A 13,341-nucleotide genomic window follows, 5' to 3' on the forward strand; every position below is an offset into this window, starting at 1 on the left:
CTCTTTGTTATCATTGGGACTTTTGTACTCTTAAAATATACTGCATAAATTCAGGCATATTCTAAGCACTGAAATAGGCTCCTGAATCTTCAGAGTAACTGTGTGCTGTGTGGTAGGTTGCCTCCCACCATCCCTTAAGTTCCCCCACTCCCCTGTGGGGCTAGCTAGGCCCCCCAGTCTGGGTGACAGCAGGGTCCTGTCTGGTTTTGCTCTGGAGGGGTACAGGCTCAGGCTTGAGGAAGGGGGAACAGCGGGGGGTTGGGGCTCCTTGACGATAGGGGTGAGGGGCTGGGGGGAGCCTCCAGGATGCCAACTCCTGTCTGACCTGCACTAAACACTCCTCTCTCACTAATACACCATAAATCAATTCTCCACGGAGGGAGTGATGGAGAGGGGGATGAGGATTGAGATTTTTTTTAAATCCCAGTCTTTTATCTAATTAAAGTGTCAGACAAGAGAACAGCGGGGAGTCCAGAATACACCCTGACTGTAAAAACTGCTCGTGCACAGCTAAAAGCATGCAGACGCACACACGCACACACTGGACATAAGACACACACACTCACACTCCTTCTAATAAATGAACATACCTAACCACATACCCACCCGTGGACTTTGCGTAATACTCTTCAGACAGTTAGACTCGGACTGCCGACAGAGCTGGCTATATACTGTCTGTTGTTCTCTAAAGTATAGTCTGCACTCATATGGCTCCATCCAGGGGATGTGACTGATCTTTATCACAGATCCTAGATCAGCCCTAAATCTGTTATACTGTACTCCACTAGACAGGCATCCTAGTACCCAACAGAGAAACACACACACACACACACACACACACACACACACACACACACACACACACACACACACACACACACACACACACACACACACACACACACACACACACACACACACACACACACACACACACAGCGAGCAGGAAGAGAAAAAGAGTAGAGAAAATATTAACGGAAACAAATCTTCTCTGTACATTTAATACTGTTTTATTTCTCTAACCTATGTAAAGCTCAAATACACTTTACAATAGGTCAGCTAACAGACGTCACAGCTGCAGTTTGCCGTGCATTTTATGGATTGGATCATGTGTGTTTTTCAAGAGGCAATACTTTATCTGGCTCTCTAGCTTTAGGCTTCTTTGCATTACTATACTGTACTACACACTAAATTGTAATGCAATTACATATATTTCGAAAACGGTATAAATGCAGACACAGGAGGCAGATGGATGAGCTCCGATATTTATTATAACAAGAGGAGTAAGCAAAAGGCAGGTCGGGGACAGGCGAGAGTTCATTAAGTCCAAACAGTACCAGGGGATAGGCAGGCTCGAGGTCAGGACAGGCAGGGGTTCAGTTATCAGGTGCGAGTCCAAACAGTACAAGGGGATAGGCAGGCTCCAGGTCAGAAAAGGCAGAGTGGTCAGACAGGCGGGTTCGGCATCAGGACAGGCAAGGTTCAAAACCAGGAGGGTTAGAAAAAAACTGAGACTGGGAAAAACAGGAGCTAGGAAAAACACTGGTTGACTTGGCAAAACAAGACGAACTGGCACAGAGAGAGGAAACACAGGGATAAATACACCTCTCAAATTAAGATCCTACATCTGTACATCTATAGAACAAGCAGAGAGTGTTTCACTGTCTGCTCAGTCAGTTCAAAGAAAACTCTTAGAAAGAGACAGCTAGCTATTTCACTTGCTCTGGAAATGTAAACATATGTTTCCCATGCCAATAAATCCCCTTAAATTGAAATTGAGAGAGCAAGAGAGAGAGAGATTGGACTAAAGAAATGTAACTTAGCAGATGTTATTCAGTCTTCTCCTCTGCTCTATAGAACACCCAGGAGTCTTGTTAGTGAGTAGATCAGTCAGGAAACAGAAGAGTGTGCCTGTGTGTGTGTGTGTGCATGTGCCTGTGTGCCTACCACGTCTCCATCTCAGAAAAAGAGAGAGACAATTCAAAGATTCTTCTGTCACACTAAATGAAACCATCAATGTCTGACAACTGATTAAAAAGTCTCACAGAGAAAAAAAAGGGGGAAAAGTTCTCACACTTGACACGCTGTTCTTATGTATGACGTAACACGGAGCCCTTACCGTGGTGTATTGGCCATATACCACAAACCCCCGAGGTGCCTTATTGCTATTATAAACTTGCTACCAACATAATTAGAGCCGTAAAAACAAATGAAGAGGCGACCCAGGGATGCTGGCGTTCTAGGCAGAGTTCCTCTGTCCAGTGTCCGTGTTCTTTTGCCCATCTTAATCTTTCCTTTTTATTGGCCAGTCTGAGATATGGCTTTTTCTTTGCAACTCTGCCTAGAAGACCAGCATCCCGGAGTCGCCTCTTCACTGTTGACATTGAAACTGGTGTTTTGTGGGTACTATTTAATGAAGCTGCCAGTTGAGGACTTGTAAAGTGTCTGTTTCTCAAACTAGACACTCTAATGTACTTGTCCTCTTGCTCAGTTGTGCACTGGGGCCTCCCACTCCTCTTTCTGTTTTGGTTAGAGCCAATTTGCGTTGTTCTGTGAAGGGAGTAGTACACAGCGTCTTGACATTTTCTCGCATGGAATAGCCTTCATTTCTTCGAACAAGAATAGACTGATGAGTTTCGGAAGAAAGTACTTTGTTTCTGGCCATTTTGAGCCACTGCCACTCTTGCCATCGAACCCACAAATGCTGATGCTCCAGATACTCAACTAGTATAAAGAAGGCCAGTTTTATTGCTTCTTTAATCAGAACAACAGTTTTCAGATGTGCTAACATAATTGCAAAAGGGTTATCTAATGATCAATTAGCCTTTTAAAATTATAAACTTGGATTAGCTAACACAACGTGCCATTGAAACACAGGAGTGATGGCCATATTGCTATTATAAACTTGCTACCAACATAATAATGGGCCTCTGTACGCCTATGTAGATATTTCATAAAAAATCATCCGTTTCCTGTTGCAATAGTCATTTACAACATTAACAAAGTCTACACTGTATTTCTGATCAATTTTATATAAAAAAATTTGCTTTAAAAAAAAAACATTTCTAAGCGACAACAAACTTTTGAACAGTAGTGCATATTATTTACATTTGAATATAAATGAAACATTCAAAACAATTAAAATATATTGATGAACTAAAAGCAATACAAAATAAAATACAAAAACAATAAATCATTAATTCACGCTCTTTCCCCTCACTCATTTACTCACTCACCGATACAAGGCCAAATGGACATATCCTAAAGGATTTGATGTCAAATTAGCTCTAGCGCAGTGGTTCCCAATTACATTCAGCCGTGGGCTGATTTTTGCTTCAGCAGATGGTCGGGGGGCTGGAACATAGTTATAAATCATTTGTACACTGCAATTGAACGCAAGAATCCCAAACAGATATAGTATTTGACAAAAACGGAATCATTTCAAACCTTGATTTACTTTGGGATACGATCACATATGCCTCTCTATTTATGCGTGGGAATACTTGGGAACAAGTAGTCAAATGAAATCACCTGCAGGCCTATTGGGGATCCCTGCACTAGAGGCTACAACAGAACCTCATGGAAATGCAAAATTAATGAACAAACCTTTGAGACCCCTGAAATAGAGGGGGCTATAGATTTGCAATAGATTCATAAGCTATAGGCTACATAAGCTGTAGCCAAATGTACAGAGTGCGTGAAGTTATGTAGTGTTCCTTGATAAAACAAAAACAAAGAAGTTCTGTTCTATTGCCTTCACTTGCCTCTGAATTTGCTGTTTCTTTTTCAGTAAACACTGATTTTCAAAGTGAACCGTGTCTATCCTGGCTCACTTTGCAGTGAAGAGCAGTCCAGCACAGCTAAAAAGATGCTTACAGGCAGCATAGGCAGGCAGGCAGGCCTTTGTTCAGTTTGAGAGACAGCTTCTTTATGTATAGAAAGGAATGAAGCAAGTGCATCGTGTATGACACACAGGCAAGGTACCCAACCAGCTTCCCTGTACCTTGTGACCTTTTTGGCATCAGTGATGAGAGCAAATAATCTTTATCAGATGAATGCTGCCTCTGTTGCGTTGTCTCATCCTCTGCTATTGTGTCAAGATGATGCTTCAGGTAGACCAAGTCTGTATAGTGGCGAATACACCACATACACATGTTTAATACTTCTGCAAATTCTGCTTTATGTGGCAACTTAGTTAATCATATCACTGACATTACAATTGCCCAAACAAAGGCTTTCCGTACTTGTTATTTTCAGATACTGAGACTTAAGAGAGTTGGTCAGATGTTCTCTGACCTAAAAAGTTGTCTAACGTTGAGATGAGCCTATGTCTAGCTGTACCTATTGTGTAGAGACACACAGTTACAGTATGTGCAAAATGTATCACTTCATATAACACACACACAATCAAATTAGACTGATGTGTACACAAAACATTACTTGTGAGAAACACTGATTTTGAATGAAACACCAATCATGGAGGTTTATGCAATGAATGATAGGCATACAACTCTCATTAATGTGTCCTGAATGGCTTCGACTTCGTCTCGGGCCTAACAACACCCATGCCAATATATCCTCCAAACACCGGCTTCTCTGGCATTATCATGTTTTATTTTTTGTAGGAAGCAACCTCTGCCATCCTGTGTAAGCAGCTTCCCACTGGGCAAAAACTGGTTGAATCAATGTTGTATACACGTCACTTCAACTCCAAAATTCAAGGGGACGCACAAGACATTCTCCAAACACCCCACAGGGCCGACATCCCCGTTATTTGCAAGGGAAAATGACACATGTACAGAGGACAAAGAGCCAGAGAAGGCGAGTGGGAAAGCTGGGGGGGTGGGGGGGGGGGGGGCTGTGCATGTTTGTAAACAACAGCTGGTGCACGAATTCTAAGGAAGTGTAGATTTTGCTCGCCTGAAGTAGAGTATATTGTGATAAATTGCAGGCCACACTACTTGCCTCGAGAGTTTTCAGCTATACTTTTCGTGGCTGTTTATTTACCACCACAGACAGATGCTGGCACTAAGACTGCACTCAGTCAGCTGTGTAAGGAAATAAGCAAACAGGAAACCACTCACCTAGAGGCGGCGCTCCTAGTGGCGCTCCGCAGCCGACGTGAGTAAGACCTTTAATGGCGCTCTGCAGCCGACGTGAGTAAGACCTTTAAACAGGTCAACATACACAAGGCTGCGGGGCCAGACGGATTACCAGGACGTGTGCTCCGGGCATGTGCTGACCAACTGGCAGGTGTCTTCACTGACATTTTCAATATGTCCCTGATTGAGTCTGTAACACCAGACCCGTAGCACTCACATACGTAGCCATGAAGTAATTTGAAAGGTTGGCAATGGCTCACATCAACACCATTATCCCAGAAACCGTAGACCCACTCCAATTTGCATACCGCCCAAACAGATCCACAGATGATGCAATCTCTATTGCACTCCACACTGCCCTTTCCCTCCTGGACAAAAGGAACACTTATGTGAGAATGCTATTCATTGACTACAGCTCAGCGTTCAACACCATAGTAAAGCTCACCACTAAGCTAAGGATCCTGGGACTAAACACCTCCCTCTGCAACTGGATCCTGGACTTCCTGAAGGGCAGCCCCCAGGTGGTGTGGGTAGGTAGCAAAACATCTGCCACGTTGATCCTCAACACTGGAGCTCCCCAGGAGTGCGTGCTCTGTCCCCTCCTGTACTCCATGTTCACCCATGACTGCATGGTCAGGCACGACTCCAACACCATCATTAAGTTTACAAACGACACAACAGTGGTAGGCCTGATCACCGACAACGACGAGACAGCCTATAGGGAGGAGGTCAGAGACCTGGCCGGGTGGTGCCAGAATAACAACCTATCCCTCAACGTAACCAAGACTAAGGAGATGATTGTGGACTACAGGAAAAGGAGAACCAAAGCACGCACCCATTCTCATCATCGGGGCTGTAGTGGAGCAGGTTGAGAGCTTCAAGTTCCTTGGTGTTCACATCACCAACAAACTAACATGGTCCAAACGCACCAAGACAGTCGTGAAGTGGGCATGACAAAGCCTATTCCCCCTCAGGAAACTAAAAAGATTTGGCATGGGTCCTGAGATCCTCAAAAGGTTCTACAGCTGCAACATCGAGAGCATGGTTGGAGACTGGTTGCATCACTGCCTGGTACGGCAATTGCTCGGCCTCCGACCGCAAAGCACTACAGAGGGTACTGCGTACGGCCCAGTATAAGCTGCCTGCCATCCAGGACCTCTCCACCAGGCTCTAAAAATTGTCAAAGACCCCAGCCACCCCAGTCATAGACTATTCTCTCTACTACAGCATGACAAGCGGTACCGGAGTGCCAAGTCTAGGACAAAAAGGCTTCTCAACAGTTTTTACGCCAAAGCCATAAGACTCCTGAACAGGTAATCAAATGGCTACCCAGACTATTTGCATTGTGTGCCCCCCCAACCCCTCTTTTTACGCTGCTGCTACTCTCTGTTTAGCATATGTGCATAGTCACTTTAACTATACATTCAGGTACATACTACCTCAATTGGGCCGACCAACCAGTGCTCCCACACATTGGTTAACCGGGCTATCTGCATTGTGTCCCGCCACCCACCACCCGCCAACCCCTCTTTTACATTACCGCTACTCTCTGTTCATCATATATGTATAGTCACTTTAATCATATCTACATGTACATACTACCTCAGTCAGCCTGACTAACCGGTGTCTGTATGTAGCCTCGCTACTTTTATAGCCTCGCTACTGTATATAGCCTGTCTTTTTACTCTTGTTTTATTTCTTTACTTACCTATTGTTCACCTAATACCTTTTTAGCACTATTGGTTAGAGTCTGTAAGTAAGCATTTCACTGTAAGGTCTACCTGTTGGATTCGGCGCACGTAACAAAGAAACATTTTATTGTCTTCTGACTCTCCTCTGTCTTCATTGTTTTTCACACACACTGCTTTGATGAAAACCACCCCCCCCCCGATTATTTTTGCTTTTTTGAAAATCTTCATTCCTTTTGTGCGCACAGCTTGATTTGATTGCCCTATTTTGCGAGCAATGCGTAAAATTTGATTTGATTGGTCACTGACTAAACAGCATCAATTTCCATCAATTCCCATTATTAAAGTGGCTGGAGTTTAGTCAGTGTGTTGGCAGCAGCCACTCAATGTTAGTGGTGGCTGTTTAACAGTCTGATGCGTTGTGCAGACCTCACTACCTTCTGGAGAGCCTTACGGTTGTGGGCGGAGCAGGCGGTGATACAGCCTGACAGGATGCTCTTGATTGTGCATCTTTATTTATTTATTTTATTTTACCTTTATTTAACTAGGCAAGTCAGTTAAGAATAAATTATTATTTTCAATGACGGCCTAGGAACAGTGGGTTAACTGCCTTGTTCAGGGGCAGACCGGTGATTCGATCTAGTAACCTTTCGGTTACTAGTCCAACGCTCTAACCACTAAGCTATGCTGCTGAAGTTTGTGAGTGCTTTTGGTGACAAGCCGAATTTCTTCAGCCTCCTGAGGTTGAAGAGTTGCTGCTGCGCCTTCTTCACGACACTGTCTGTGTGGGTGGACCAATTCAGTTTGTCCGTGATGTGTACGCCGAGGAACTTAAAACTTACTACCCTCTCCACTACTGTCCCATCGATGTGGATAAGGGGGTGCTCCCTCTGCTGTTTCCTGAAGTCCACAATCATCTCTTTTGTTTTGTTGACGTTGAGTGTGAGGTTATTTTCCTGACACCACACTCTGAGGGCCCTCACCTCCTCCCTGTAGCCCGTCTCGTCGTTGCTGGTAATCAAGCCTACCACTGTAGTGTTGTCCGCAAACTTAATGATTGAGCTGGAGGCGTGCATGGCCACGCAGTCGTGGGTGAACAGGTAATACAGGAGAGGGCTCAGAACGCACCCTTGTGGGGCCCCAGTGTTGAGGATCAGCGGGGTGGAGATGTTGTTGCAATGGAGATGAAGATGGATGCATTCTCTAAGCGTTGTTTCAGAGACCTTGTGAGTCAGGAAAAAATGTATAAAAAAATAAGTTGCTAAGAGAATCCCCAAAGACTCTGAGGGCAGACCGAACCAGGAAATAATAAGGAGACCTTCTGTTCTACACGGATGATCCTAATACTTGGCACACAGTTCTCCACACCATCAACTAACTTATAATGTCAGAAAACAAAACAATGAGGCAACTGTACATTGATTCCACCCACAAATGTAACATTAATATTTATAATTAAGGCAACTGTGATGGTACAAGGTTCGGAGGCCAGTCTGGATCAATGTGTCCACTACTTCAACCAAATAAAACCTCTTGTTACTGAACTTAAAACCTCTCCACTGTCACTACCTACAACAGCCTCCACTCCCTCTGTTCCCCAGTATGTAGTCCCCAATATCCCTCTCCCTTCCTCGCTTGCAGCAGACACAACCCTGAGCATGCCTCTCTCACACGTGACACCTGCAGTACCACAACACAGAGGAGGAGGTCAGCCTGATGCGTCAGCATAGGGATGAGATCCGGGAGCTGCAGTGTGCAATGGTAAATGTTGAGGAGGACAACCAGGCTCTCAGGATGGAAGTGCGCAGACCTAGACACAGTCAACACCAGCCACACGCAGGACCTGCAGAAGGAGCTACCTGAGCTAAGGCAGGAATATCTCAGCCACCACCATCCACTCTACAAAGAGTCCCACAAAAAACCCAGGACCAAGCCAACAGCTGAATCAGAACCCACCAACCAACCCAACCAAACAACCCAACCAACGAATGCACCAACCCAGCTGAGCCCCTCCACCACCATCTCACAGACTGTAATTACCCCCATCACTCTTGCCATCCTCCACAGACCTGACGAGAAACCAGACTCCAATGGAAAGTTTATATTAGAGAATAAACTTTTCCCAAATAAAAAGGTAGAGAGCTATGGAGCTCTTGACTGTGGCCCAGCTTTGCTCCCCCAGCCACATCATCATTCACACGGGGACCAATGACATACGTGCCCAACAGAAAAGGGTGGCCACATCACTAATGGGAGCGATAGAGAGGGCCTCCACCATCTTCCCCCTTGCGAAGATTGTAATATCTACAAGTAATATCTACAGGCCTGGGCCAAAGCAAGGAAAACTGGACTGGCAATCTTTCAGACAATTGAGAAACAGATGTACCGTCTTGATTACTAGCTACTTTTTAAGCTCCATCTCTGACCGAATGCACTGAAGTGTACAAATTCCTCTTCTTCCCTGCCTAAGCAAGTTCTGTCTGACTCTGGCATCATAACTGAGAATAATGGGATAAGTGAAGTTTTTAATTATCATTTTATCTCAGCAGGCTTCTTATTTGAGAAAAAACTGCGGTTTAATTGACCCTGGTCAGTTAACCGACTGCCCTTCCCTCTGCTAGCCTCTGACTCAACGGTTTACCCATCAACTTCTAATGAATCTTTGTTTCATTTAAACAATTTACTATCTGTGATGTGCTAGATGCCTTAGTTGTGCAGTTACCCCTTCATTATAAAGCCATTGCGGTTTATCATAGCACAATGCTCTTTATTACGGATGCCAATTTTAGTACTCATCACTGCATTCTCTACCAGAAAGTTGGTTGACCCTCTTTGATGTCACGAAGATAGGTTGATACTTTGCTATGTTTTCATTTATAAAGCCCTTTTACAAAATGTCCCACTGTATCTAACATCATTACTAAACTTTAGACATATGAGTTACCACACCCGGTCTCATTCCTTGGGTCTTTACTGAGTTAAGTAAATCAGCTTTTAGTTTTCTTGCACCTTATTTGTGGAACAAATGTGGATCTTCAAAATGTTCTTAAATGTGATGTTCTGGTGCCTCTAGGGTAATTAAGATAGCTGATTGAGGACCTTATTACTGATGAATGTCATGTTCTGGTGCCTCTTGGGTAATTAAGATAGCTGATTGAGGACCTTATTACTGATGAATGTGATGTTCTGGTGCCTCTAGGGTAATTAAGATAGCTGATTGAGGACCTTATTACTGATGAATGTGATGTTCTGGTGCCTCTAGGGTAATTCAGATAGCTGATTGAGGACCTTATTACTGATGAATGTGATGTTCTGGTGCCTCTAGGGGTAATTAAGATAGCTGATTGAGGACCTTATTACTGATGAATGTGATGTTCTGGTGCCTCTAGGGTAATTAAGATAGCTGATTGAGGACCTTATTACTGATGAATGTGATGTTCTGGTGCCTCTAGGGTAATTCAGATAGCTGATTGAGGACCTTATTACTGATGAATGTGATGTTCTGGTGCCTCTAGGGTAATTCAGATAGCTGATTGAGGACCTTATTACTGATGAATGTGATGTTCTGGTGCCTCTAGGGTAATTAAGATAGCTGATTGAGGACCTTATTACTGATGAATGTGATGTTCTGGTGCCTCTAGGGTAATTAAGATAGCTGATTGAGGACCTTATTACTGATGAATGTGATGTTCTGGTGCCTCTAGGGGTAATTAAGATAGCTGATTGAGGACCTTATTACTGATGAATGTGATGTTCTGGTGCCTCTAGGGTAATTAAGATAGCTGACTGAGGACCTTATTACTGATGAATGTGATGTTCTGGTGCCTCTAGGGTAATTAAGATAGCTGATTGAGGACCTTATTACTGATGAATGTGATGTTCTGGTGCCTCTAGGGTAATTAAGATAGCTGATTGAGGACCTTATTACTGATGAATGTGATGTTCTGGTGCCTCTAGGGTAATTCAGATAGCTGATTGAGGACCTTATTACTGATGAATGTGATGTTCTGGTGCCTCTTGGGTAATTAAGATAGCTGATTGAGGACCTTATTACTGATGAATGTGATGTTCTGGTGCCTCTAGGGTAATTAAGATAGCTGATTGAGGACCTTATTACTGATGAATGTGATGTTCTGGTGCCTCTAGGGTATTTAAGATAGCTGATTGAGGACCTTATTACTGATGAATGTGATGTTCTGGTGCCTCTAGGGTAATTAAGATAGCTGATTGAGGACCTTATTACTGATGAATGTGATGTTCTGGTGCCTCTAGGGTAATTCAGATAGCTGATTGAGGACCTTATTACTGATGAATGTGATGTTCTGGTGCCTCTAGGGTAATTAAGATAGCTGATTGAGGACCTTATTACTGATGAATGTGATGTTCTGGTGCCTCTAGGGGTAATTAAGATAGCTGATTGAGGACCTTATTACTGATGAATGTGATGTTCTGGTGTCTCTAGGGCAATTCAGATAGCTGATTGAGGACCTTATTACTGATGGATGTGATGTTCTGGTGCCTCTTGGGTAATTAAGATAGCTGATTGAGGACCTTATACTGATGAATGTGATGTTCTGGTGCCTCTAGGGTAATTAAGATAGCTGATTGAGGACCTTATTACTGATGAATGTGATGTTCTGGTGCCTCTAGGTTAATTAAGATAGCTGATTGAGGACCTTATTACTGATGAATGTGATGTTCTGGTGCCTCTAGGGTAATTCAGATAGCTGATTGAGGACCTTATTACTGATGAATGTGATGTTCTGGTGCCTCTAGGGTAATTAAGATAGCTGATTGAGGACCTTATTACTGATGAATGTGATGTTCTGGTGCCTCTAGGGTAATTAAGATAGCTGATTGAGGACCTTATTACTGATGAATGTGATGTTCTGGTGCCTCTAGGGGTAATTAAGATAGCTGATTGAGGACCTTATTACTGATGAATGTGATGTTCTGGTGCCTCTAGGGTAATTCAGATAGCTGATTGAGGACCTTATTACTGATGAATGTGATGTTCTGGTGCCTCTAGGGTAATTAAGATAGCTGATTGAGGACCTTATTACTGATGAATGTGATGTTCTGGTGCCTCTAGGGTAATTAAGATAGCTGATTGAGGACCTTATTACTGATGAATGTGATGTTCTGGTGCCTCTAGGGTAATTCAGATAGCTGATTGAGGACCTTATTACTGATGAATGTGATGTTCTGGTGCCTCTTGGGTAATTAAGATAGCTGATTGAGGACCTTATTACTGATGAATGTGATGTTCTGGTGCCTCTAGGGTAATTAAGATAGCTGATTGAGGACCTTATTACTGATGAATGTGATGTTCTGGTGCCTCTAGGGTAATTAAGATAGCTGATTGAGGACCTTATTACTGATGAATGTGATGTTCTGGTGCCTCTAGGGTAATTAAGATAGCTGATTGAGGACCTTATTACTGATGAATGTGATGTTCTGGTGCCTCTAGGGTAATTCAGATAGCTGATTGAGGACCTTATTACTGATGAATGTGATGTTCTGGTGCCTCTAGGGTAATTAAGATAGCTGATTGAGGACCTTATTACTGATGAATGTGATGTTCTGGTGCCTCTAGGGGTAATTAAGATAGCTGATTGAGGACCTTATTACTGATGAATGTGATGTTCTGGTGTCTCTAGGGCAATTCAGATAGCTGATTGAGGACCTTATTACTGATGGATGTGATGTTCTGGTGCCTCTTGGGTAATTAAGATAGCTGATTGAGGACCTTATTACTGATGAATGTGATGTTCTGGTGCCTCTAGGGTAATTAAGATAGCTGATTGAGGACCTTATTACTGATGAATGTGATGTTCTGGTGCCTCTAGGGTAATTAAGATAGCTGATTGAGGACCTTATTACTGATGAATGTGATGTTCTGGTGCCTCTAGGGTAATTAAGATAGCTGATTGAGGACCTTATTACTGATGAATGTGATGTTCTGGTGCCTCTAGGGTAATTAAGATAGCTGATTGAGGACCTTATTACTGATGAATGTGATGTTCTGGTGCCTCTAGGGTAATTAAGATAGCTGATTGAGGACCTTATTACTGATGAATGTGATGTTCTGGTGCCTCTAGGGTAATTAAGATAGCTGATTGAGGACCTTATTACTGATGAATGTGTTTGTTTTCATGTCCTTGTTTTGCTTTCGTATAATTCCCTGGTAAAATAAAGGTAAAATAAACAAATTCATCTTAACCATGTTCCTTCTCTCTTTCTAGAAGCAATCAGTTACAAAGCAAAAATACCGATTGAGGCCTTCAATCAAACGGAGGACAGAGAAATATGTGGTGCGCCAGGTCAAGGCTTCTTGCATGTATGGCTTTGAGACTTAAGTTAACAATAATTCATTTTGGAAAAATATCATGAATTGCCACATTAGACATAACTCAATTTTATGTTGCTTTTCTTCCACCCGAGCCAGGAAGAATAGTCAAGTGGTAGACTTAATGATGACGTCCCCAGTCTAGATTGAAAATCATCATTAGTTGATTAGTTTGAATCAGTTGTGTTGATATAAAAATATT

The sequence above is a fragment of the Oncorhynchus kisutch genome, linkage group LG23 (genome assembly GCF_002021735.2).
Source record: "Oncorhynchus kisutch isolate 150728-3 linkage group LG23, Okis_V2, whole genome shotgun sequence".
Lineage (NCBI taxonomy): Eukaryota > Metazoa > Chordata > Actinopteri > Salmoniformes > Salmonidae > Oncorhynchus > Oncorhynchus kisutch.